Here is a 6,000-nt window from a genome sequence, read left to right on the forward strand (position 1 = left end):
CACTTTCCTCAGCTCCAGCACCTTCCTATGGGTGATTTGATTTTTCTGGATAGCCTGACAAAGCAACAACTTCAATTTAGCCGAAGAAAAAGAAAAGTAGAAAAACAGAAATACGACCGAAGTTACTTACCAGAATCATTGATTTCGTGGCTGACCGGATGGACTTCAGCTCGGTGGTTAACTGTTTGTGGTGATGTTCCATGTCTTTAGGCAGACACACACTCTTGGCCAAATTGATGGCCAACAGGTGGTCCTTCTCAGCAACAACCGAGTCTGTTTCCAGAATGTCTCGGTCGTTGAAAGATAGCTTCGGTGCCCAGCAACTGATGGCCCGGTCGGAAGACTCCGGTCGAGGGCTTGGTGGTAAGCTCGGCTGAATGACAGGTTCTTCATCAACCAAAACTCGTTCGGGTTCGGCAGTCCGGGGACGTTTGGTCCGGCGGGAAGAGGATGGCTGTTGGGAAGGGAGGGCGACAACGGCAGGCTGCGATTGACTGGGAGGCGTTACTTCGGGCCTAGCCGTTTCGGTAAGAAGGGCCCTAACTCTGCTCCTTTTCGCCATCTCTTCTTCTGCTGTTAGAGGGACAAGTCTTATCTCGGGCAGAGTTGGGTCCGGCTCCGGTGCTTCCTCGAGAAGAAAATCAGTTACCTTTGCTTTGCGGCGACCGCTATACCGGTAGGTCGGCTCAAAATTTAGAAGCTTGGACCAACTTCTTTCTTTAACCCGTAGTGCGGCTCGCAGAACCCCAAGGTTGGGATAACTGTACAGGGAACGGAGATGGGCGAAATCTGCAATAAAGAGAAGTGTTAGTTCGGCTAATAAACTAAACAACCGAGATAACAAACAAGACAGAAGACCGAAGCAAAATTACCAGGCTCTCCCATTTTCCAATTTATAGGTCGGCCAGGAATTTGAGCTTGAAAATCCTCAAAATTCCCAGAGACCCAAAGGAAATCATCATCGTTAAGATCTTTGTCCGGAGTATGCTTAATTATCTTCTCTCGGCGGCGGCGAATTCTGAGGTAGTAGACCCACCCAGTATTCTTTGAGCCGATGGAATACTGATGGAATATTTCGGCTAGACCAAGATTAAGTCCGGTTTGGTGGTTTAATGCGTCTATTCCCATTATAATACGGTAAGTATTGGTGGACAGTTGGGTAGGACATAACCTAGTCTGTCTAAGAAATTCGCAGATGAGCGGTTGGACAGGAAACCGTAGTCCGGTTTCAATTATTGACTGAAGGGTAAAAGGGACGGAGCCTTCATTGTCCCAGGGAGTAGCATCTTTCTTGGCCAACTCCAGTTGGACATCATCAGGAATCTGGTAGTCCTGCCTAAATTCGGCCATGCCACCAGGGGTTTCGACTAAATATCTATACTTACCCATTTGTTGAATAAGTTACGAATAAATTATTTCGGTACAAAAATTTGGCTCAGTAGCTCGGTTGAGCACACGTAGGAGTGCCTGGGCAACCTAAGTCTGCAAAGTAGAAAACAAGGGGGTTAAGCACAGATCGTTGGACCGCGCTACAAATTATAAGCAAGATATACAAATCCTACTTCGGCTTAAAGGGCTGGTTCTACCCCGTCTACAAATCAGAAGGTTTCTTAGCTCGGTTTTGAGCAGTTTTATACCGGTCTAACGCCTAGGGGCAGCTTTCTGAGTTCGGTTTCAGAACTAAGAAAGCCGGCTTGGCCCCAAGGTCTTAGCTCGGTTGGAGACCGAAGTACCTAGTTCGGTAACGGCAAACTTATCATTGGCTAGAGTGGGTCAGAAGAAACTACTGATGTTTCTACAAGTTCTAGTTCGGTTATGTTCTGAATCTGTCTACATACATAACACAAACAGTTTTCTAGTCCGGTTGCTAGGTGATTTTGGATCTAAGACTATCTTCCTACAAAATAGTTCATACACATACAAGTTCTACTGGTTTCCTCATAGAAAGTACAAAAACAGAGCAGATACATGGAGAAAATATTTGCAAAAAGCATACGAAAACAAGATACAGTTGCACAAAACAAGGGTAAAAGCAACATAAGCAAAAAGAGAGGAAGAAAATGGATTCACTTACCAGATTAAAAGAGAGCTAAAGAGGAGCTAAAGATGGAGGCAGTAGCAGCAAATAGTGACACGGACGCAGCAAGCTCAAAATTTTGAAAAAACTCGAAGGTTCAAGAACACAGAGAGAAGATGAACAGCAAGGTGTGAGTGAATGATACGAGATGAAGGGTTGTTTTGTGAAAGAAGGGAGAGAAAAAGGCGGCAAAAAGAGGCGGGAACAGTACGAAATTTCTGCAGGGCGGCGTAACAGTTGGCCACGGCTTATCAGATCCTGCCACGTGTCTATGGAAAGGGAAGCGTTACAGTCGTGATTGAAGAGACGTTTTTGACTGGACGAAGAGAAGCCCGAGGTAAAGTTAGCTCGGCTGGAGAGGCTAAAGGGTTTTTAGCTCGGCTGAAAAAGCTTAATAAACTCTAGCTCGGCCAGTAGACTGGTAATCCCGATCATGTTGCGCAGATGGAATTAAGGGGCAATTGAGAGGGTAATTTTTGGGAAAAATTGGGCCGAGCTTCGAGTTGGGCTTTAAGGCCCAAAACACGAAGGATTAAGTAAAAAGGCCGTAATGGATACTTCGGCCTAGGGGGCAAGGTTACTCCGGTCTTGAGGAGACAAAGTTACTTCGGCCCAAGGAGGTGAGGTTACTCCGGCTCATGAAGAGATAGATGTTTTGGTCCAAGGAGAAGTAAAGCTACTCCGGTCCGTAGGCAACTCGGAATTAGGCCGGTCTCAGAGTTAGTCCGGCCGCAGTATGTTCTGGGAAGGCCGGTTTTGGAATTAGTCCGGTCGTGACGTACTATGGATTAGGTCGGTCAGACCTTGCTACTTGGAAGTTTGAGCTCGCCAAGGTTGAACAGGGACAGCCGAAGTAAGGAATTAGAGGAGAAGACCGAGCTATGGACGGTTCGGCCCTCTGTGGCTCGGTATAGCCAATTTACTTCGGCTACATGGAAGTTCGGCCGTGGAGGAAACCATCCCACTTGGTTTAAGCAGTGGGGGAGGGTGTAAAAGGATAAGCATTATCCTTAGGAGATTGAATCCTAGGAGGACTCTGCATGGAGAAATACGAGTCCTACTAGGATTGTGCCATATGAAACTTATAAAAGCTCACAAGCAACACCTTGGAGGAGGTAATTGAACACAATCTTTCTGTGAACTTAGAGCTTTGTCTATTTGTCAAGTTTTCTGACTTAGGCATCGGAGAGGTTTCCGGCACACACCCGCCGGCTAGCTCACGTTTGTGTTTTCAGCTAACAAATTGTGCAATCTCCTCTTTTTTATATGAACTCTACGTAATATCCACACTAATAGATAGTGTAATCTCATCTTTCATTGGTACTGGCTTAGTGTAATCTCATATAATAAATAGTATAATCTCATATTTTTTGCATGAATCCTACATGATACCCATACTAATAAATGGTGTAATATCATCTTTCCATTGGTATGTGTTTCATATGAGACCCACACTAACAAATAATCCAGTTATTTTACTTGCCAAATGTTAGAATAGTAGAAAGCAAAAGGAAAATAATATGTATTGTATTGAATGAATCCTATACAATAGAAGACCTGTATATATAGGCTGAGAAAGAATATCCTACTAGAAACCTAACTATGAGAAAGAGTATCATACTAGAAATTTAACTATGGCTATTCCTAAATATATCTAGGAAATCAATACATAATATATCTAGTAATACCACATATACATTAACATCCCCCCTCAAACTCAAGGAGGATAAACACCTTGAGTTTGGAAAGAGAAACTAAAACATAAAATAAAACTAAATAAAATAAAAGGCAAATAGTTTATGGTCGTGTCGAACCGTTGTAGGAGCTAGCTAAAACTAATGACACGACAGTTTAAGGTCGTGTCGGACCGATAGAGAAACTAGCTAGAACTAATGCCGAGATCAGAGGCCGGAGCTAATGCCAGGAGACAGTTTATGGTCATGCCAGACCGTTGTAGGAGCTAACCAGAATCAATGTGGAGACAGTTTGAGAGGGTCATGCCGGACCGGTGTAGGAGCTAACCGGAATCAATGTCGGGATAGTTTGAAGGCGTTATGCCGGGCCGATATAGGAACTAACCGGAATCAATGTCAGGACAGTCTGAAGGGGTCATGTCGGACCAATGTAGAAGCTAACCAAAATCAATGTCGGGACAGTTTAAAAGGGTCATGTCGGACCGTTATAGAGACTGGATGTTGAACCAGCAAGCGTGGCACAAACATAACTTATGACGTGGTGCTGAACGATGATGGCAACAGATGACTGAGTGTGCTAGGAGGCGGCTTGGATGGTGTGCCAAGGGGCGAGTTTGGTGGTGCGCCAAGAGAGGGCGGCTTGGATTGTACACCAGAGGAAACGGCTTGGATTATACGCCAAAGAGGGGCAGCTTGGGTTATGCGCCAAAGAGAGCGGCTTGGATTGTGCGCCAAAAGAGGCGGCTTGGGGGGTGCGCCAAGGGGCGACTTGGGTGCTGTGCCAGAAGGGGCAGCTTAAGTTGTGTGCCATAGGAGACGACTTAAGTGGTTTGCATGGTGTATAATCATGTTCACCATGATATAGGTATAATACCCTCCCTCAAACTCAAATAGGTTTGAAGATAGAAACCAATTTGAGGTTGAAGCTGAGGGAAAGATAGAGTGGAGAAAAAAAAATGTATTATGAGTTAAAAAAAATATATATGATAGAGATATTTGGGGTAGAAATAAACCAACGGATAGAAGAAGAGATCACCACGAAACGATATTGAAAGGAAAACATGACAGCGAAATAGGTTGAGGTCCAGCAGGCGGCCAAGGGAAGGTTGCCTCCCACCAATAAGGCGAAGAACACCAAGAGTTTAACCTATAGCTCTGATACCATGTTAGAATAGTAGAGAGAAAGATAGGAAAATAATATGTATTGTACTGTATTGAATGAATCCTATACAAATATATAGGCTGAGAAAAATTATCTTACTAGAAACCTAACTATGAGAAAGAGTATCCTACTGGAAACTTAACTATGGCTATTCCTAAATATATCTAGTGTTACCCAAAAGACAACCTAAGAGGGGGGTGAATTAGGTTTTTATAAATAAAAATAATAATACCCTAATAAAAATTATGACTAGCACAATAGATAAATATAGTTAATGAAATAAAAATAATTAAAACAAGTGTTCTAACAACTATGTCAGTTAATGATTTTAGCACAGTGAAAATGTGAAATATAGCTATGGCAATTTAAATAAAATAAAGAGATAAGAGAAAGAAAGACAAACAAATTTATAGTTGTTTGGTTCCAACTCGGCCTACGTCCACTCCTCAAGCTTCACTTGAGATTTTCCACTATACTCTAGCTTTACAGGGTGCTAGCAACCTTCATCATATTAGTTTTCAAATAATACCATAATTTGAAAATAATACCATAATACATAACATCATAACAAAATAATACCATAATACATAACATCATATAATTTCTCCCCCTGTGACATTATCAAAAGGAAATCATGGGTTAGAATCTAGAGGAGGATGAGGAAAATGATAATGATAAATGGCATATATAAAATTCAAAACATATATATACATATATATACGACTCGTACGCCTCTCTCTTTTCCGTCGAAAATCGCGTCGGACACGCGTCCTCGTTTTTGCGTCAGCCGACCGACAAAAGGGAGACGAGTCAATCAACGACCTCGGCTCTCACTCCCTCTTGTCTTCTTCGCTTCCGTCTTCTTCTTAATTACGCTCTTCTCTTTCTTCTTTCTCATTCGCTTACATCTCTTTCTTCTTCTACGTGAGAGAGATAGAACAGAGAGACTAAGCAGAGCAGAAAGGCTGCCAAAAACGACCCTCCTATCGATTACATCTCTCTCTTCTACTTCATGGCCTCGTCCCGTTCCCTTACTCTCTTTCCGAACCTGAATGATCTCGAAAGCG

Source organism: Camellia sinensis, chromosome 1 (genome assembly GCF_055761805.1).
Source record: "Camellia sinensis isolate YWXY chromosome 1, ASM5576180v1, whole genome shotgun sequence".
Classification (NCBI taxonomy): Eukaryota; Viridiplantae; Streptophyta; class Magnoliopsida; order Ericales; family Theaceae; genus Camellia; species Camellia sinensis.